Here is a 22,907-nt window from a genome sequence, read left to right on the forward strand (position 1 = left end):
AATCAGTACCGGTATAAGCTTTACAACGAGGACACTCTTGCTTACCGCTCAACAAAATTTTATCAGCGCATTTGCAACACAGCAGGTGTCCCCAGGGTAGAACGACAATGTTAAGATCTTCATCAACGATCTCTTTGTAGTTGCTGAGACTCACAGAACAGTTGTTCTCTTCAAAAAACTTCATGACGCTGCCGTCTTTTTCTAAGTTTGCCAGTTTTTCCTTCACAATTGACTGAGAAATTTTATCTTCCTCCGAAGATCTAAAGTTTCTTTTGTTTCTAAATGTTATTTTTCTTCTGTAAATTCTTTTTTCCTCTGAAGATTCTTTTTCATCTAAAAATTTAATCCTGCTCAGTTGGCTGTGGGGCTTAATAAACAAACTTTTTTGACCGCCCTGATTGAACTGGCGCAAATAACAGAAACCTTCCACGAACTCTGATCTCAAATTCAAGATGATCAAATTTGTCTCTTTGATGAAAATTTCCAAAAGACTCTTCACAGCGGCGTTCTCACCTGATACCAACCTTCACCAGGTTATGCCTTATTTATTATGTAAAAGTAACTCTACTTATAAAAAACCTTATAAAACTTACTTTTAAGGAGGACGTACTTGCTAATTAAAAAATTAAGGTAGTAATTTTACAGCTCAAATAAAATTTAACTTAGTTACATAAAAATTTAAGACTTCAATAAATCAAAAATTTTTATCAGTTATAAGGATAAAAAGTTTTTAAGATGAAGTTGATTTTATTTTAAACCCAACTAATTTTAATTTAAAAGTTAAAAAATAAACTAGTGAAACTTATTTTTGAGTTATACATAGTCAGTTTTTAAAGTAGCTTAATTTGTATATTATACATACAAAAGTCAGCAACTAAAAAAATAGAATGTAATTTTGTTTGTCAAAAACAAGGCAAAAAGAAAAGCTTAAATTCTAGAAATTTAAATAACAACAACAAAAAATCTTTTCAAATTTTATTTAAGTGTTTATATTTGTTAAATGTTTATGTACAACAAGGAGCTAAACCAACAAAACTTGCAAAATTTGCTTCTTCTCAAAAAATATATGTACACTTTGCAAATTGCAAGTTCAAACAATTATACAATAATAACTTATTTGTAAATTCAAATTAGTATTTTAACATTACTACTATATACTACTACTACTTAAACATTTTAGAAAAAACTTTTTTAACTACTTAAACAACATAACAAAAATATATATCTTTAAACACAATATTAAAAGTTTGTTTTAATCTAACAACAAAACACACCCTAGACAAGACTTTAAAAGGTATCCAAGTGGTGCGCGACTCGATAACCGAAAGGTTTATTTGCGCACCGGGTCTTTAGGACAATTATTTTGAACCCCTTTTTATTTGTTTTACAATAAACAATTATGTTTAAAATAATTGATTTTACTCTATTCTTGTAAATTTTAAATATTATTACTAAAATGTGGCTAAGCTGTTTAAATAAAATAACTTTTGTAATCACATTAGTTGAGGTTCTATATTTATTCAGCTAATTTATACACCTGTTAAAAAACATAACTTTGTATTTAAAACTTTTTTATTTTTTAACACAATCTAGAGAAAATACAAAGGGGTTGCTCATGCCAATTCGATCGAAAACATGATCAACCCTTTTGTTAAATTTGAGCTTGTCTCACGGCAAACGAAAGTCCGGATTTCTGTTCTGCAGACTTTCGCCGATGTTTTTTGTTGATAGAGAAAATCCAGTTTAAAAACATTTTATTCAAAACAAATTAACAATAAAAGATACAAAATATGATTACTAATATTACTGACATGATACTTTTAGTTAATGTATTGTTAAAGCTTATTTTAAAGTAATCAAGCCCTAAATTTAAATAAATGTTTGCATTTTGTGAATCCAACGTTCATTATTAAAATGTTTAGTAAAAAAGCTCAAGCAAATACATAAAAATTTGTAAAGTTTCTAACTTAAAACCCTTCATGAACAATTTCACTTTTTTTTTTCCTTTTTCTAGGAATGGCAAGGTCTCTAGTAAAATAGACCAAAGCCGCCACCGGTCTACAGCTAAAAAAGTAATTTTTAAACAAATTTATTAGTTGTTACCTAGAAAAAATTGAGACTTAAGAGCCTCTGTTGTCATTACAAAAAAAAAATAAGTAATACATTTTATTATAATATATGACTTTACTTTATCTAAAATAAGCGAATATCTATGCCGTTATACCAAGTATTCGACAAAGTTGTATTGTGTTTTTGGATATTAATTATTTTTTTTAAACGTTCTTTGTATTGTTCGTTATTAACATAGTTTTTCAAGTCTGTCTGTACCACTTAAGAATTTTTACTAAATAAAATTTAAAATTTTTTCAATAATTAACTTGGCTACGATTTATCTAGTAATTTTAAGTGACGATTTTTTTAACAACTGTATTCAGCATGTACATTTCTTAAGAAATTTTGATAATTATTATCAAAAATTATTTAAGTTATTATGAAAAATAACTTAAGTAAACTAGCTTAGTTCATTGTTACTAAACAGTAGACTTGTTGTAACTAGTTAAGAAACTAGTTTAATAAAGTTATTAAGTAAAGAAATTGCTATGAATTATTTAGCAATCGTATTCATTAAGGGCACAGGGAAGGGGAAGGGTAACGTACATTTTTACATGTTGTTGTGATTTTAAAGATTGTATACTTTGCTAAAAGTTGCATTTTATTTATTGTGACTAATATATGTATCATTTTATTGGTGAATTAAGACGTTGTCTCACGGTATCAATGTTGATTGCTGTTTCTGCAAACTATGGCTCACTACTGCGTCCTCGCTTTCACGTTGTCATACAGTTAGTTTTCAAGAATTTTACAGAACACCTCTGATTGTGCGTCTATTTAAAGGACCTATATCACGAAATTTAGTCAACAGTAGTCGTTGAGTTTAAAGTACCGATATTAGTTTAATGCATTCTTCTACAACTTTTACTCTCCACTAGGCTCTAAAATATTAATATTTTTGGTTCATTTGGGTTTATATTGTTTATTTTTGATGGCTCTGAATATCAAACAAAATTTTAGTATTTTAAAAAATGGCTATAAAAAAATTAGTAGTACATTTTAGCCTAATTTATACATTTATTAGAGTTTTGTATTAATTTTTTACTAAATACTTAAATTTATAACTTTGTATCAAAATGACAACTATCCTTTTTACATTTTGTAACATAGTTCGTTTTAATGTTTTTTATTATGGATATAAATGAAACTAGATGCGGAGTTTCAACTACGATTTTTCTAATTCGTTTTGTGACTTTCTTTTATCTAGTTTTAGAGATACACTGAGCTCTAAAATATTTATTAATATTTAAGAAACGATTAAAAAATGTTTGATCGAACAACTACACTAATTTAATTCTATTTCTGGCATATCGCAAATGTAACTCTTGTTACAATAATTTAAGATTTTTCAAAAAAAAAGCTGGTAAGTTAATTAAAGTCTACGCATTGTGCATACAAAGTTGAAACTTCGTAAACCGCTAAAAATAAGAACACTTAAACTTATTTACTGTTTTTTATGATCTAATGGCAAATTCTGCATTTTAAGCTGATATAGCCTAGTTTTCTTACGTGTAAATCTTTAAAAAAGCAAAATAAGAAGTTTCAATAAGTTAACCTTCCTTTTTACAGACTTTTTTTTCTAACTATTTTAAAAATAATAAAACAAATTTTTGTTTTCGATATCAACGACGTAGCTGATATGTTTTGCGCCGATAAAAAAAAATCACCACATGACCAACATCAACAGCATCCGAGACAATTTACGATTGGTTTGTCTTTTTCGGAATTAATTTCTCGCAAATCTACTTGCCTAATTAGTCCTAATAAAGACGAAACCGGTCGTAGATTGTCTCAGATGCTGTCGCGTTGGTCGTGTGATAAAGTTAACTATTTATTATATAAGAATTATATAACAAATTCATAAACTCACGTCACATGCTTTTCCGTCTTTATTACTCACAGATCCTTTTAAAACTCATTACAATACTTTTAACATTCTTTGATAAAATACAATTGTGTAGCAGGTTTGCCAAATATAATCAATACTTATTAATTGACTCTAAATAACCGGTTGTTCGTTTTAACTTAAAATGTCAATTGCTTAAGTGCTTTTTTGCAACCAAGTGTATTAACAATGGCAACTGTGCTATTTAGTTAATTTATCTATAATTTTTTTTATTTTGTGATAAAATTACTTTATAAATTGTAAATTGTTTAATTAAAAATAAAACTAATATAAAACTGTTTTACAACTTGAAGGCTGAAGTAAGAAAGTATATTTACTGTACACAGTAAGTAATTTGTGCTCATAGATTCAATGAGACTTTTTTCATAGTGTTTAATAAGCTAAGTGTAGATTAAACCTAAACTTCTGACAATAAACCTTTGTATTCTAAGAAACTTGATACTTGTTGTAGTGATTTATCCCTATTCAAGGTTTTATAGAAAACCTAAAAGGGAGACCCCCTAATATGAAACTTATTAAATATTTCTTTTCTATTCTGCAGTTTAATAAATTTTTTTTATCTAATACATGTGTCAAATTTCTATTTTGATTGTGACAGTTAAAAAATCCAACCTTGTTAATCAATTAATTAAGTAGTAGGTTGCACTATAACAATATTGTTTAAATTTGTTCATGCATATAAAATATTAAATTAGCATATAATTTTAATTAATTCTTTACTAAATGTATGTTTTTAAAATCTACTCAATAATTTCTCCACTTGGTAATATTTTATAGTGAACGCATATTAATATATATCTATTTTGATAAAGCTCAGCACAAATTAATAAATTAAGTTTACTTATTTAAAATGCATAAAAGTATTATTTCAAAATATTGTGAAACTTAATAGTAGACTTAATTTGATCACAGATTAAACATAAAAATAACAAAATTTAATACACTTAAAACCATTATTAGTGATTGAAGTCATTAGTGTCTTTGTTGGCTACATGTTTCCTAGGCTACAATTTTGTAGGTTACTGTGGTTGGCTAATTGAAAAGTTACTAAATAGTAAGGTGCTTATAAAATAGGCAACCTTTGAATTTTCTGCTGGAAACTTTTTAAACTTTGCAAATACCTTAAAACCATTCTTTGCCCAAAAGTTTTACCTTGGAGTTTTTAGCTGAATATTTTTATATATGGCAATTATCACATAAAAATATAGTGCAAAATTTAAAACGATTTAAAGAAAATAAATTTGAAGAGGCAATTCTTGGTTTTTTGAAAAAAGAACCAAAAAAACAGGAAAAATTACAAAAAGTGGTTAAAATTACATAAAATTGAGATTATACCTACTATACTTGTGTTATGACCAAAAATAGCTCCAAAAATTTATACTAAATGATAAATACCATGCCTGAAAACTTTCAGTTGTTTGTTAAAAAAACTGTTTGTATGAGAAGTATTACAATTAGCTGATGTTTTAAAAAGCCACTATATTTCAGGGTTTCCAAAACACCTTGAGTCCTTGAAAAACCTGTAATTTTAAACTATTTTAAAATTAAAGTAACAAAGTTTTATTTAAATATGAAAAATCAATTATTTAAGATTAAAACTTAAAAAAAGACATACTTTTAAAGATTTACAGTATGTTTTCAATTTTTTTATTCTGTTAAAGATAGTATTTTTAACTTAAGTTTAATTTTGTACTATAAATGGGCATTAGGGTGCATCTGTTGCCCCAAGATTGGAACTTCGCTTAGCCCATTTTATTGTAGGTGGGAAATCGCACAAACAGACAGCACAAAAAAAATAAGCTTCCTAGCTTTTACCACCGTTGTGATGAAATTGCTAATTGGTCCTGCGTTGTGATAATAGTGAATAAATTTACAAATTAAGTAGTTGCAACACTGAGAAGTTTAAATTTTTTAAAGCACTATGACGTTTGCTTGATGACCAATTTTTAATACAAAATGCTATTCTTTTTGTAGCAACGGCAGTTATTGATGAACTCTGATGGATGACAGCACTTTCCATCACTTAAATTTTTTAAACTGTCACGCTATTTACATTTTTCTGAAAAAAACCCCAATGTAAATTGTATGGGACCTTGAAATTTTGATCTTTGAGTTTTTGACTGAAAATATTTTTTATCTTAGCAATCATCACAAAAACCCATTCTACACGTTTTCAGACCATTTGAAGAGAGTTTCATTGAGGTATTTTTAGATTTTCTGTATTTTTTTAATAATTTTTAGTTATTTTTAATTTTTTTGAAAAAACCAAGAAAATCCTCCAAATATAACTTCAAAGTTAAAACACACCCTAAACTTCAATATAGTTTTGTTTGTTTATAGTCGGTAGTTTCCAGTAACAAAATTTTAAACAACAATATTATTTTAGCTTGAAAGTATAAACAAGGTTGCCAAAAAATCTGGAATCCTGGAAAACCTGGAATTTGACAACTAAAGCAAAAAAAGGAAAAACCTGGAATTTGAGAAGTTTTAATAAAACTAAAAGAAGAGAAGTTTTACTAAGTTTTAAAGAATTTATATATGTAAAATATGAAATTTTATTAGATGTAAAAAGTTATCATACACATTTCTTTATTTACATTAACTTTTTCTTATTGTTAAAAAACACATTTAAAGTAGCTTTTAATATATTATATATAATATAGTTATACTATTTAAGATAGTTTTAACATTTAATTTTGTACTAGAACCAAAAAACTTATTCTTTTAAAAAACCTGGAAAGATTTTATACAACCTGAAAGATATAATCAAAAAACCTTTGGCAACCCTGTTAGATGGGTAGGAGTCAAATATGCACAAAGGGTCAAATATACACAAAGACGCCCCTATGTTACCCTTACCCACGGTGGTTAACTTTTTTTTTGTTTTTTATTAGTTTATCTTATTATTTTTATTTTATTTCTTTTTTTTTATAGTTAATTTAATTTTTTGTTATTTATTTTTACTTTCATTTTTACCCCTAATTTATACCCTCAATCAGTAACTTTTTTTTAATACTTTTTGTGCAAAAATGAACCTTTATGCAAAAGTATTCCTTTGTGCACATTTGACCCCTTCCCCTGTTAGATATTTGCAACCAGAAGGGTTGAATTACAGAAAAACCTTATGACTTAGAGTAATAATCTGATCCATCAATCTTAACAAGATATTAGTGTTAGTCTTTTAACTCCAATACTACTCCACTTTTTTTAACTCCTTAGGAAAACGACCTGTTTCATTTTGTATCATGAGATGTTCACAATAATTCATTGGTGGCAATAATTTAGTGTGCTAACTTGAATTTTTGAGTGACTAAAGGCAATGAGACAAATTCTTCTTCCTTCTTTGCCATTGATCCTGATTCTCCTGAAAATGTTACAGAAGTTTCCAGCAGTGCTAATACTGGTGAAACAAGTGAAGTTAAGGAAGAACCCACTCCTGCTCTAATAATCCCTATTTAAAATAAGGTGCCACTTGCCTTCTGTAGGTTAAAAGATTGATATGCCAGGGAAGCTTAAGAGTGGAGTACTCCAGTATAAATAACCTTAAGTGAAGTCTATTTGTTTTTATTTCACGATACTTGATGCTAAATATACAATTTTTGTTGTTGTGATCATTGCTAAGCCAGTAGGGATTCAGAGTGGTAATGATAAATTTGAGTTGTGCAGGATTTGTTTTTAGTTAGCTTTATTGCAGTTTTTTTTTAAACAGTCCCTTGTTTAAGAGTTTATTTTTTTCAACTTGTTTAAATCCCCCCCTTGATGAGCTTTAACATCACCTAAAATTTGTTATTGACTTTTTTGAGCTTAAGGGGATGTAGAATTATTCAAATGTAACTCATTTTAGTGTGTTTATATTTAAACTTGTTTAAATTTATTCATTAGTAATAAAATATTAAATTAATAATGAGTTATTCTTCAATATTATTTTAGCTTTTTATTGATAAGTATATTGTCTTGTGTCATATAAGTTATATACTAATATGACCAAAATATATAAACAATTTTTTAATAAATCTTGGTTAGGAAATGATTTTATAAAGGATTCCATGAAAAAGTTTTTGACTATTCAAATAGATTTAACATAGAAGTAGTTTGTCTTATACTGCTAAACTCGAGCAATTGTGTTATAAAATAAGCAGGAAAGTTTATTCACAAGAAAAAATGAGCACATTTGTAAACTTCTATTATAATAAAGCTTAAAATTACCTATGTATTAGTTTTTGCTAAAAAGCAGATTAAGAGCCACTTTCACTTAGCAGGTCACAGTTTGTCTGACCCTGTAGAAAATACAGACTGAGTATTTATAACAAAACTTTTTTTTGCAGATGTATTAGTTAAATATTTTTAGATCATTTGATTTTTTTGTAACGTTTAGAATACTTTGTCAGATACTTCAAGTAAAATATTATTTTTTACTAACTAAATATATATCTCCAAATTATAAAAACTATACTTAAACTAAACTTTTGAAATCTTGAAGTTTACCATGATGTTTTAATTTAAATTTTTTTTTTAATACTTTTACCAAAAATAAAAAAATATTGAACATTGTTAATTTTTAGACTTAATAATTTCAAACAATGACGAAAAAATTGCCACTTCTTCCATTTTCCGTACCTTCTTGGGGCACAAAGCTGTTAGCTTGCGTTTGTGCTGGTGAACTTCTTTTTGGCAGTTTTGCCTGGATGAAATACAAAAACATGGAAATTTTTTTGGAAAGAAAAAAAATGTATTTTAGTGGTAGCCCATTCGATAAAACCATGCTTGAAAGTTTGTTTTGTGTTAAGTAGATACCATAACTAACTATTTTTTCTAAATATTTTTAGTTCTTTCAAAATCTATTTTTATTTACTAAATACTTTATAAGGTTTGTTATAAATATTTTTAGAGTTTTTAATTCAACAATATCAAAAAGACTATTAAAAAGTTATAAGGAAAGTAGGTATTTTGTACGAAATAAAAGAAAATTTCATGCTAAAACAAAATTCTGCTTTTTTAGCTGAGCTTAACTCTAATAAATTCTTATGCTTTATGTTTTGAAGTTTCTTTAGATTTAATAACTAACTATGAACTTCCTTTATACAGGGTTGCCACACTCTCAGGGAACTCAGGGAACTCAGGGAATCTCAGGGAATTTTCAAACTGTAGAAAATCTCAGGGAAACTCAGGGAAACTCAGGGAATTTTGGCATTTTTCTTTTAACTCAGGGAAACTCAGGGAAGTTTTGATTTTTTCTCTAAATTTCAGGGAAGTTTTTGAAAATCTCAGGGAAATTTTTTTCTAGATCTAGAATGAGGTTTAGTTAATCCAGTTTCAATATTTTGTTCAAGTTGTAATTTTTATTATTTAAGTGGTTATTTAGAATTTTTTTAGCCTTGCGGCTAGTTCTTCAATATTCTTAGTATTAAAACATTGTAGTTTTTTTAAGTTTTAAATTTATATTTACTTAAGTAAAATAATGAAGTTATTATGTATGCATTTAAGTGAGTTCTTCATGTGAAATTATTACTGTAGTATAATTAAATTTTGTCAATTAAAATGTCAAACAAATTAAACTTTATTCTTTTATGTAGAAAGTTAACTAACAAGTTTACACAAAGTTGTGCAAAAATTTAGTTTTTAATTTTTAATTGGTTTAAACATTTTAAGATTGAGTTTTTGAAAACAGTTTTTTTTCATAAAATTAATGCAGAAGCATACACATACAACCTTCCTTTTATTATTAAAGAAGGAAATGAGAATGAGGTATTAATAATTTGTGTTAGAAGAGAAAATTTATTTTTTAAGATTTGAAAAATAATCAGGGAAACTCAGGGAATTTTAGGGTTACTCAGGGAAATTTTTGATCACTCAGGGAAGATTTTTTGGCTCAAAGAGTGGCAACCCTGTTTATACTACAATCTTGATTTGTGATATAATAAGCGTTTTGCATAGTTGAGTATGAAGTTTTAAACTGTTCCATAAAACACTTACTTTTATGGGTTTAGCATTCACCTAAAACTTCTAATCTATTTAAAGCTAAAAAAAAAAAAATCTTGAAGAACGTATTGCTTACACTAAGAGTATGAAAATGTTTTAGTTATACTGCAATTTATATAAAAAACTGCTAATAAAGTATATCTAGTTAAATTAAAAAAGCAATGTAGTTAATTTTCTACTAAGTACTTTAAATAAATTTAAAAGAGTGTTTTTTATTTGAGTAGAAAAATTTAATTGCGTAAATTTCTGAAACAAAATAAGTACAGTTTAAAGCTCTTTTTACTATTTTTACTAAAAACATTTGACAAACAAAGTAAAATTTAGTGGTGGTTTAAAATATAACAACTTGCTTAGACTTAAAAAAAGTTTCTTAAGTTTTATCTTTTACTGTTCATTTTAATAATCAGTTTGGGTTATTTTATATTATATATCAAAAATGAAAACTATTAATATATCATCATTCAAAAGCAATCAAGTTTTTATTAAGACTACCAAGATTAAGATAATGAAGAAAACCAGAAGCAAGTTTTCAGTGTAAGGATAGGAGTATTAAGTGTTAACAATGTTATACTTACCTTTTAGCACAAAAAAGAAACATTAAACTTTAAATTGATCATTTAACTGTAGCTTTAAATAGTAGAATATATCAGAACAAAATTTTATATACTTTTCTCATAATCTGAACCAGGGCTCAGTAGCTATTTTGATATAAGTTTTGGTCAAGTTTTTATAGATAAAGTTATTTCTGGCCGTAGTTGTTTTAAAAAAGTTGTAGTTATCAATACAAAAATACTTTTTTTATTCTAAGTGTTATAAAATAAAAACTAATAGAGCACTAGTAATAAGTAATATCAAGAAAAATCCTAGTTTTATGTTTTTAAAGCAGTATTTTAAAGGTATGTTTATTTCTATAATGTTTAGCTCGCTGAGCTTAAGATTTTTTCTTAAAGGGCCGTATTGACCCGCGGGCTGCAGTTTTCCAACCCCTGATCTAAACTAACTTTATAAAAACGAATATACTAGATCAAAAAGAGCCTTTAAAAAGTTGTGTTAATTTATCTTTGTTAGGACAATGTAATATAAGTTAGCTTTACTATTTTAAAAGTAAAATTAATGCTGGTTTGTGAAGAAAAAAAGAACTAATTGTAAACAATAAATTTTCATGAAATATATGTTCAAATGATAAAAACAAATAATAGAATGATTTATATATGGTATTACTGTGAAAATTAGTTAAAGAAAAGGTAAAATGGTCTTTTTTGCTTCTTTGTTTTACTTTTTCTATAAGGAGCCTATTGCACTCACCAACTTTGATTACTTGTATCGTAATTATAATCCGAAATTCTATATATAAGGTTTTTATCAATAATTTTAGATATTATACAGGGTTGCCAAAAGACTTGGAATCCTGGAAAAACCTTAAATTTGACAATTTAGGCAAAAAAAAAGCTGGAAAAACCTGGAAATTGAGATATAGAAGAAAAATTAGAATTTTGAACAAAAAACACTAAAAATCTGGAATTTCGACTATTTTTACATGTAAAGTAATAAAATTTGAAACTAAATACAAAAAATATACCTTAAAGATTAAAAAAATATATATCATTCATTTTTTAACTATTTTAAAACGCACTTTAAGTAGCTTTACAGCATCTTTTCAATGTTGTTTTACTATAGAGAAAAAATTTAACTTGAGTTTAATTTTATACTAAAAATTGTCCAAAAGTTCTGTTTTTTCAAAGCCTAGAAGAAATTTAGAAAAGCTAAAAATTTACAAAAAACCTTTGTCAACCCTGTATTATAATTAAAAGTTTTCAAACTTTATTAATCTTGTTATAATTAGTTTCCAGAATTCAGTTTTAATTATCAGAAAGCTTTTTCAGTTCTTGGTTCATACCATTTCAATTTAAATCTTATATTTATTATAACTTAAGATGATGTCAAAAAATTTGTAGTGATTTAGGTTACCTGTGTTTACTATATTCTTAATAAACTACCTTTTTTATCATAATATTTAGTTGATATGTTTTGGAAACATATGAAGTTTTTCAAAAAAAAAGTAGAGTCTTGTTATTTTAGAATTTTAAAGTTAAAAAAAAAATTCAGTAAAGTTCTACAAACATTAAAAATTTAGTGTGGTGGAATGTTAAAGAAAAAAGCGAACCGAATATGAACTACAAAAATGAAGATTATGAAAGATTTAATCAAATAGGTCAGTTGTTATTTTTTATGTTTATTGAAACAACGTTAAAATTACCTTTTTAGATTTAAAAAAAAAATACAAAAATTTACAAACAATAACTTTTGTACTAAAAGAATTGTCAATTTATTTTAAAACTGAACTGAAGTTCAATTGCTTAACAATATGCTAAACTTCATTAAGCTTTTGAAATATATTAAAAAACAGTTTAAAAACTAAAAGCAATTTTTTTCAAACATTTACAGAATTCATAAATTTTGTGAAATAAAAATTTTTATTATATAGAAAGTCTAAACTTCAAATAAATATTTCTTTAACAGTTTTTAATCGTATACAAAATAATAATAATAATAATAATAATAAAACAAAAACAATATTATGACCAAAACTAATAAAAAAGAAAACTTTATCTCAAATTTGTATATTTTCTTTACAGGTTCTCTTAACGATTAATGAGACTTGAGTGAAAAGTAAACAAATAGATCAAATTCAACAAGATTATTTATTACCCTTTTGACGTAATTTACTTCTCATTGTATATAACAAACATTAAGAAAAACTTTTTAAAATTAAATAAACAATTAAATTTTATAAGTTTACCTGTTCTGATAAAATAATGACTTGTTGCTATATCAAATTAAAAAATGAATATATATATACAAAAGTTTAAATGAACTTTAAACAAGTTTTTCTTACTATATTTTTCTTCGAACTGTATTAACTAAAATTCGAACTAAAAGAGTTGATTTATTTTTTACAGACTGTTTTGAAAAAAGTTAAAATAACTGTAATCTGTTTAGTCTTAAAAACAGTATTTAGAAAGTGGTTATTTCCACAATAAATAAACTTAATAATATACAATTTTAAACCTACAAAGTTATTTTTCAAGATTGTAATAAATAGTACGAAATCTTCAACTTTCGTATAGCTGTATGTTTGTTTTTAACAAATTCAGAATAAGACTTATATTAAGTAAAAATAGTAAATAATTATAAAGTAATTTTAAACTACTTACGTAAAATGTCACAAATAAAATTAAAAATTTTGGTTTTTAATAAAACAAGTTTTAAGGTTAATTTTGCCTTGAAATAGTTTAGTTATATGATGTTTTAAGAAGAAAAAAAAAGCATATTTAAGACGACTGTTTTAAGAATTTTGCTCGTTAAGTTTTTTAAACTGACAACAACATCTACTTACAGTGTACGTAAACGTTTTAAATGTTTTTAAGCTCATAATTTACAGCCTTTAAATTGAGTGCACGACTAAAAAAAAATTTAAAGTTTAATTTCTTAAATACTCAAAGAATAATACATATGTCAAAATAAATTGTGTATGTAGTCTAAATCAATATCTATAAGCACGTTTTTATGTAATAATTTATATATTTTTTGAGATGTGGCTTAAATTAGTTTATAAAAATAGTAAACTTTGATTTCTTTCTTGATTTTTTTTACTATTATAACTTTAATAATTAGAGACCTTAATAAACTTTTTTTTTTGTAAAACTTTTTGAGTTGTTATCCTTAGACATTTTTAAATCATTTGAATTGTCATGTAAACTAAAATTGATAATTTTAATTAAAAAATGATAAGCAAGAATTTTTAGATAGTATTTGTGTATGTAGTTATTGCTGACCAAAATATTTTTTTAAATTCACTTAAACCTTTTTCAGGAGTTAACATGTTAAAAGGATCTGAAAATAAAAGTTTACTGTAGCTATATCTGTTTTAACATTAATCAGCTTTTATAAGTGTGGTCATATTTTAAACAACTAGTTCTAATTTTTTTTTTGTTTCGTTATCAAAAGTTTCATTTTTGTTTAAGGTAAAGTTTTTTCGAAAATTAGTTACCAAACATAAAGTTTATTTAAAATAAAATCTGATCAAAAATATACCGATGTTTTTTTTTCTGAATTGTACAGTGTTACATAGACAATACAACTTATCAAATGAAAAGGTCTAAGTTAATTTGAAATTATTAACAGACTTCAATGAATATTGTAATGAGTTATCAATTTATTAATATTTTCTATGTTTCTAGTTATAATTATCTTATGTTAGTTAACACATCCGCAGTTCTTGAAAACACTAACATTCTCTATTTTTACTTTATACTTTTAGATTTAAGTGTTATACAAATAATTTTTAATTTGTAAGCTTTTTGAATCAACTGCCGTATTACATCTTTAATTTAAAAGGTATGATATTAGCTTCCTAAAAATCATTTATTCTAAATTTATTTACTACAAGTTATTTTTCTATCCTATTGTTTTATATCTTTTTACTGCAGCCCACTTTTTAGTACAGTGTACTACCTTTCAATTATAATTTTGCTAAAAAAATTGTTTCATCAAAAGCTTTTAACATTATCCATTAGCTTTATTTGATTAAAAAACATAATATACTGAATTTCATAGGTGTATATTTTAATATACTTGTTTTAACATTTAAATAATTTTAGAAAACAAAAATAAATTTCTTTTATACCTTATGTTGTCCTGACCTGATTTATTTCAATAGTCTATTATCCTATGAAATATGGAATTTTACTATAGTTATATAATGTAAATATAATTGCATTAACCCTATCGTAAAATTGCATAATCAATTAGTCTTTTAACTGTAAGATGTATAATAAATAAAATTGTTTATTTAACGAAAAAAAAAACGCTCAAATATTTGGTCCAAGGACCTGGTTTGCGAAAAAACTTTTCGATTATCGAGTCATACACCAGGATACAGTTTAAAGTCATGTCAAGGACATTATACTCCTAAAAAAATGATCACATTTTAATTAAAGTAATCTAAGAAGACTGTTATAAAAGCGTTATTATAATACAATTTTTTTAAGTCAAAACCATTAAATATACTACTTTTTATTTAACACTATGGTTAAAATATCTGACTTTCTAAACCTCATCTAGAACTATTTTTAAACTGATAATAGTTTTGCAACATTTGCCAGTTTTATTACAGCTAATGCATACCATAAGGGTCTATGCAAATTTTCTATGGCACCAATATTGTTATCCAACTAATGTAATCTTTCATATATTCGTGCTGAAAAGTTTTCCAGGAATAGTTAAATATCTACGATAAAACTTGATATTGGTATTGAATCTACTTTCCATGTGATTCATCAAACTATGGCTTTAGTTTTTTTAATTAATTGAACGCTGTTCGCAAATAAATTATGACCTAATGTATAATTTAAACTGTACTGATAACCTTCATGGCTTTTTTCTAGAACACTACTTAAAATTGTAATTAAATTTATGAAACCTAAGATCATCTAAAGCAAAGATTTACAGACTTTTATAATTCACAGGCCATTTTATATTAAAAAGTATATACTGTATATAATAAATTATTCCGTTGGTCGTAATTGTTTAAAATAATTGTAGCAATCAAATAAATTTACAGTTTTAAATCAAAAAAGTGGTAAAAAAGATACATAATTTATTAACTAATAAATTAAATGTCAATAAAATTTAAGTTTTCAAAATGAAGTTCTACTTCAATTTTTAAAAACGTATGATTTTCACTGAAAAGTACATTTTTGACTTTTTGCTTTTCAGACGACAATTTTCAACCTCTGATCTAAAGCAACAATTACAACTATTTTATCGTTCTGTTATCATAACTTACTAGTTATGTAAAAGTTAACTATAAGTTTGAATTTGTTAAGTAAGTACTTGATACTGTCGTTGTGATGAATTTCTATCACCATCTACATAAATTTTTGTGAAATAATTTTTAGCCTCTTTATTATCCGTGCGCTCAAGCCTGGAAGAAGTTAGGTTAAGATTATGTAAGGTCTTTTTTGTTGCTACATAACACTTAATATGTGTTAGAATACCCTTAAAATATCTCTGAGTGAGTTGGTAAGATTGCTCAAATGAGCGTCTAGCCAAATTTTACTCGAGCATAATATTCATATTAAAACAAATGAACGTTTATATAGTGTTTACAATTAATTTGTTTTTTAATGTGGTAACCTTTGCCTTCAACCTGAGTTTCCGAACAAAAATATTTAACTAATTCAAATTAAAAAGTGTAAAAAATTTTGAGTTTTCATCTATTTTATTTTCAAGAACTCTAAACAAAATCTAAGAAAAATGTTACATATTTATGCAACTGTTCAAAATATAGGTTTAATTGTTTGCTAACAAAAGATCCTAATAAAGTAACTTCACTGGAATATAAATAAAAACAAATTATACAGTAATCTTCCTTTATTCTACTAACATATGTTTCTGTGTGTCAACGAATCAACACACAGAAACATATGTTGGTTAAATAAAGGAAGATTACTGTATAATTTGTTTTTATTTACATATATATGTAGCTATTTTAGGTTACTTTAAAATGTTTGATCGAGATTTAATTTAAAGATTAAATTTTATTATATTTTCGGGTATTATTTGACTTGAAAAAAGCAAAAAAAATAGCCGCATTTAAACTTATCTAATATTTAAGGTACCTTTTGCGGGAACGGATCTAAATTGTACGAAGACAAAATTGCACGAGATCAAAATTGCACGAGTGCACAAAATTGCACGAAGCCAAATTTGCACGAGGGCACAAAATTGCTCGAGGGAACAAAATTGCACAAAGATGATTTTGCACGAGTTACATTTTTGAACGAGAGTAGAAAAGTACGAAAAATAAAAAAACAGAAAAAATAAAAAGAAATTTAATAAAAGTAAAATAAAAAGCTACTGACCGAGGATAAGGGTTGGGGGTAACAGTGATAATAAAAAAAAATGAAAATAAATTAAATTTAATAAAAATTAAGAAAAAAAATAACCCGTGCAAAAATGTCTCCATGCAAAATTGTCTGCTCGTGCAACAATGTCTGCTCGTGCAAAAGTATCTTATTGCAATTTTATCCCCTCGTTCAAAAGTGTCTTCGTGCAATTGTAATGTGCACTCGTGCAATTTTGTACGCTCGTGCAAATTTGACAGCTACCCACTTTGAGCACAAAACTTACAAAAAAAAGTTTGAAATTAAGATATTAAATTTTATTTAATTATATAAATTAATAACAATACAAGGTTTGATTTTCTAGACACTGAAAAAAGTTACTTGCTGTGCGAGCCCACAAAGCGATATAATTTAGTACATTTATACTTCAAAACATCAAGTTTTTGTAAACTTTTTTGGTGTTGTGTTTATACTTAGCTTTTTTTTTCTTAAAATTATTATTACTTTATAAATAAAAACTGCAAAGTGTGTTTCTTTTTTACCTTACTTATTTTTCTCATTTAGACTTCATTCCATAAAGGTATTTTACCTCAACCAGCCTGTTTATATCGTGTTAGTTAGAAAGATTTTATTTTAATCCAATCCTCAAAAAACTTCCTTATACTGCAAGTTGTCCTGGACACGACATTTAATTAAACTGTATTGTAGTGTATTACTCGATAACCTAAAGGTTTTTTCGTAAACCAGGTCCTTGGACCAATTTTTTGAGCGCTTTTTTTTTCGTTTAATAAACAATATATAGTTGTTGCAAAAACTGGGCACTGGGCAGCTCCACAAATCTGAATTCTATTTGACATGTTCAATGAAACAAGAATAATTTATACTGATATATTTTTTAGTTTTTAAAATGTTTTCCCTTACCCTTAACCTACACTACTTAAACATATAACAAACAATCCAAAATTAAACTTCTTTTTACTAAAATCAAAATAATATGAAAAATAAAGCTTGTTTTGATATTTGGAATTTAGTTGCAGGTTTTTGAAACTACCCAAAAGAGTTGATATTTACTTTTATAATTAGCTTGCTTTTGGTGATTTACCTAACTCGAAAACTTTATACAAATTTTTGAGTTTTAAATTAAACTTTTGCTTGGTGTAAATGAAATAATACCATTTTATTTTTACAAATAATGTTAGTTGTAGTAAATAAAGAAGTAACCCAAGTTTTGGTCATTTTTCAAATTATTATACAATTTAATTGAGTTGAGGCTAAATTAAAAGTTTTACAAAATATTTAGGTAGGTATTCTATAGTTTATAGTTTGAGATAAGTTGTTATGATAAAAATAAACTTAAGAAAATGATTAAGATAAATTAAGAAAAAATAACATTCTATAAATAATTTCAGTAAATTGTAATTTAGTTAATTTTCAAAATTTTTTATTAATAATGGAAATAACAATTTTTTCAGTATTTTATAGTTGTGACCCACTCAGGGTAGTTTATTATATAAGATAAACTTAGGCTAGTTAAAAACTTTTTCAGTTTAACAAAAAAACTCAGATGAACTTAGACTTATGTTAAGTTTTTTATGCAAAACTCATGACCTTTAACTGAATATTTGCAACCTTATATTCTTATATTTTTATCCTGGTGCACCAAACCTACAGTAAATGTTGTATAGTTTTAATACTTTTTATATATATTCTTTTAAGTTGTCTAAATCTAAGATTGAAGTTTAAAAAAAAAATGACTTCATAATCAAAACCTCAAACGAAATTTAAACGTAACTTCAATTTTATGTTAAGACAACTTATAATAATACATATACAAAGTATTAAAACTATACAATGTTAACTAAAGGTTTGGTGCACCAGGATAAAAATATAAGAATGTAAGGTTGCAAATATTCAGTTAACTATAGAAACATATTGTGATCTTAACTGGCTAAAGTTGGCTAAAGTAAAAGAATTCCTAAAATTTCCGCATGAGTAACTACAATAACAGTAGCTTGGCTAAAGTTAAACTTGACTAATGTTGGCTAAAGTTGGCTAAAGTATAAATTAATAGAAATGTAGTCCATTAATAATAAACAAACAAAATATAAAAAAATTAAACATCATTCTATTATAAGTTTCATTTATAATAATATTTTTTTCAAATAAAACTTTGCTTACCTAGAAAACTTAGCTTAAAACACAGTTTTCTTAACTTTTACTGTTTTAGAAGTAATCAATGTTCTTGTTTTTCACTTATCTTCTACAATTAAGCTTAAAAACCTATAAAACCTTGCAAGCATAATCTTAAATCATATATTAAACTTCATTTTTAATATTATGTCTCTATCTCGAAAATAAATTAAGTTACAGCGTTTTCAAATATAACTTTGCTTACCTAAAAAACTTAGCTTAAAACACAGTTTTCTTAACTTTTACTGTTTTAGAAGTAATCAATGTTCTTGTTTTCACTTATCTTCTACAATTAAGCTTAAAAACCTACAAGCATAATCTTGAATCATATATTAAACTTCATTTTAAATGTTATGCCTCTATCTCGAAAATAAATTAAGTTACAACGTTTTCAAATATAACTTTGCCACAAACAAAAAACTTTAGAAAATATTCTTCTTTATATTTATTAAAAAAACAAGTTGATGATAACTTGAAAAAAAAATACTGTCTATATCTTGAAAATCAAACAAGTACAGTCAATCATAACTTAACGAAAATTCTTCAAAAATCTTTGCCTTGAAAAGTAAATGTTGTTCTTGTAAAACATTTACAAAAAAGTTTAAAGCACAAAAAAAAACTCCAGTAACAGTGTTTCTTTCTTCACTAAACAAACAGGCTGATAATAATTTGAAAAAATTATCTTAGAATTTACAATGCAACGAATTTCCTTTTTTTTCTTTTAAAAGTACGAATCTATATCTAATAATCTATTTGCACATTGGATATCTTCATATCCGACCATAGTCATTTTATGAGTGTTTCTCAGTTGTATATTGCTTACATTAACTATCTTGTTATATACATCTTCGTCAATACTGAAATTAATATCTGTTGTTTCTTCTACGTTTTTAATAAAGTTTAAACTGTTGTTTTCTTCTAACTGCTTTTTACTATTTTGACTAGGCTCAGCTTCTTTCGTCTGATTTTTTTAGACATAAAGTAATTACAATTCTTTTTATGTAGTATATTTTAAATAAAAATATGAATAAAAGACTAACTGTTATGTTTTCGAGATAGAGACATAATATTTAAAATGAAGTTTAATATATAATTTAAGATTATGCTTGCAAAGTTTTATAGGTTTTCAAGCTTAATTGTAGAAGATAAATGAAAAACAAGAACAACAATTACTTCTAAAACAGTTTTAAGCTAAGTGTTTTAAGCTAAGTTTTCTAGGTAAGCAAAGTTATATTTGAAAACGCTGTAACTTAATTTGTTTTCGAGATAGAAAAATAATATTTAAAATTAAGTTTAATATATAATTTAAGATTATGTTTGTAAAGTTTTATAGGTTTTTAGGCTTAATTGTAGAAGATAAGTGAAAAGCAAGAACAACGATTACTTCTAAAACAGTTTTAAGCTAAGTGTTTTAAGCTAAGTTTTCTAGGTAAGCAAAGTTATATTTGAAAACGCTGTAACTTCATTTGTTTTCGAGATAGAGACATATTATTTAAAATTAAGTTTAATATATAATTCAATATTATGTTTGCAAAGTTTTATAGGTTTTTAAGCTTAATTGTAGAAGATAAGTGAAAAACAAGAACAACGATTACTTCTAAAACAGTAAAAGTTAAGAAAACTGTGTTTTAAGCTAATTTTTTTTAGGTTAGCAAAGTTATATTTGAAAACTACTGTAATTTGATTTGTTTTCGAGATAGAGACATAATATTTAAAATGAATTTTAATATATGATTCAAGATTATGCTTGCGAAGTTTTATAGGTTTTTAAGCTTAATTGTAGAAGATAAGTGAAAAACAAGAACAACGATTACTTCTAAAACAGTAAAAGTTAAGAAAACTGTGTTTTAAGCTAAGTTTTTTAGGTAAGCAAAGTTATATTTGAAAACGCTGTAACTTAATTTGTTTTCGAGAAAGAGACATAATATTTAAAATGAAGTTTAATATATAATCTAAGATTATGCTTGCAAAGTTTTATAGGTTTTTAAGCCTAATTGTAGAAGATAAGTGAAAAACAAGAACAACGATTACTTCTAAAACAGTTTTAAGCTAAGTGTTTTAAGCTAAGTTTTCTAGGTAAGCAAAGTTTTTGAAAACTACTGTAACTTGATTTGTTTTCGAGATAGAGACATAATATTTAAAATGAAGTTTAATATATGATTCAAGATTATGCTTGCAAAGTTTTATAGGTTTTTAAGCTTAATTGTAGAAGATAAGTGAAAATCAAGAACAACGATTACTTCTAAAACAGTTTTAAGCTAAGTGTGTTAAGCTAAGTTTTCTAGGTAAGCAAAGTTATATTTGAAAACGCTGTAACTTAATTTGTTTTCGAGATAGAGACATAATATTTAAAATTAAGTTTAATATATAATTTAAGATTATGTTTGTAAAGTTTTATAGGTTTTTAAGCTTAATTGTAGAAGATAAATGAAAAACAAGAACAACGATGACTTCTAAAACAGTTTTAAGCTAAGTGTTTTAAGCTAAGTTTTCTAGGTAAGCAAAGTTATATTTGAAAACGCTGTAACTTGATTTGTTTTCGAGATAGAGACATAATATTTAAAATTAAGTTTAATATATAATTTAAGATTATGTTTGTAAAGTTTTATAGGTTTTTAAGCTTAATTGTAGAAGATAAATGAAAAACAAGAACAATGATTACTTCTAAAACAGTAAAAGTTAAGAAAACTGAGTTTTAAGCTAAGTTTTTTAGGTAAGCAAAGTTATATTTGAAAACGCTGTAACTTTATTTGTTTTCGAGATAGAGACATAATATTTAAAATGAAGTTTAATATATAATTTAAGATTATGCTTGCAAAGTTTTATAGGTTTTTAAGCTTAATTGTAGAAGGTAAGTGAAAAGCAAGAACAACGATTACTTCTAAAACAGTTTTAAGCTAAGTGTTTTAAGCTAAGTTTTCTAGGTAAGCAAAGTTATATTTGAAAACGCTGTAACTTCATTTGTTTTCGAGATAGAGACATATTATTTAAAATTAAGTTTAATATATAATTCAAGATTATGTTTGCAAAGTTTTATAGGTTTTTAAGCTTAATTGTTGAAGATAAGTGAAAAACAAGAACAACGATTACTTCTAAAACAGTAAAAGTTAAGAAAACTGTGTTTTAAGCTAATTTTTTTTAGGTTAGCAAAGTTATATTTGAAAACTACTGTAATTTGATTTGTTTTCGAGATAGAGACATAATATTTAAAATGAATTTTAATATATGATTCAAGATTATGCTTGCAAAGTTTTATAGGTTTTTAAGCTTAATTGTAGAAGATAAGTGAAAAACAAGAACAACGATTACTTCTAAAACAGTAAAAGTTAAGAAAACTGTGTTCTAAGCTAAGTTTTTAAGGTAAGCAAAGTTATATTTGAAAACGCTGTAACTTTATTTGTTTTCGAGATAGAGACATAATAATTTAAAATGAAGTTTAATATATAATTTAAGATTATGCTTGCAAAGTTTTATAGGTTTTTAAGCCTAATTGTAGAAGATAAGTGAAAAACAAGAACAACGATTACTTCTAAAACAGTTTTAAGCTAAGTGTTTTAAGCTTAGTTTTCTAGGTAAGCAAAGTTTTATTTGAAAACGTTGTAACTTGATTTGTTTACGAGATAGAGACATAATATTTAAAATGAAGTTTAATATATAATCTAAGAATATGTTTGTAAAGTTTTATAGATTTTTAAGCTTAATTGTAGAAGATAAGTGAAAAACAAGAACAACGATTACTTCTAAAACAGTAAAAGTTAAGAAAACTGTGTTTTAAGCTAATTTTTTTTAGGTTAGCAAAGTTATATTTGAAA

At 25.3% G+C, this 22,907-nt stretch overlaps 1 long non-coding RNA gene across 1 annotated transcript; it reads left to right on the top strand.

Moving 5' to 3' along the window:
* The first annotated feature begins 8,584 nt into the window (after window positions 1-8,584).
* Window positions 8,585-13,932, top strand: LOC145834826 (uncharacterized). Its single transcript, XR_014369794.1, has 3 exons — window positions 8,585-8,788; window positions 12,132-12,209; window positions 12,634-13,932. It is a non-coding gene; the product is annotated as an uncharacterized LOC145834826 (long non-coding RNA).
* The last annotated feature ends 8,975 nt before the right edge of the window (window positions 13,933-22,907 follow it).

This window comes from Thalia democratica, chromosome 4, assembly GCF_965202585.1.
Source record: "Thalia democratica chromosome 4, ktThaDemo2.hap1.1, whole genome shotgun sequence".
Lineage (NCBI taxonomy): Eukaryota > Metazoa > Chordata > Thaliacea > Salpida > Salpidae > Thalia > Thalia democratica.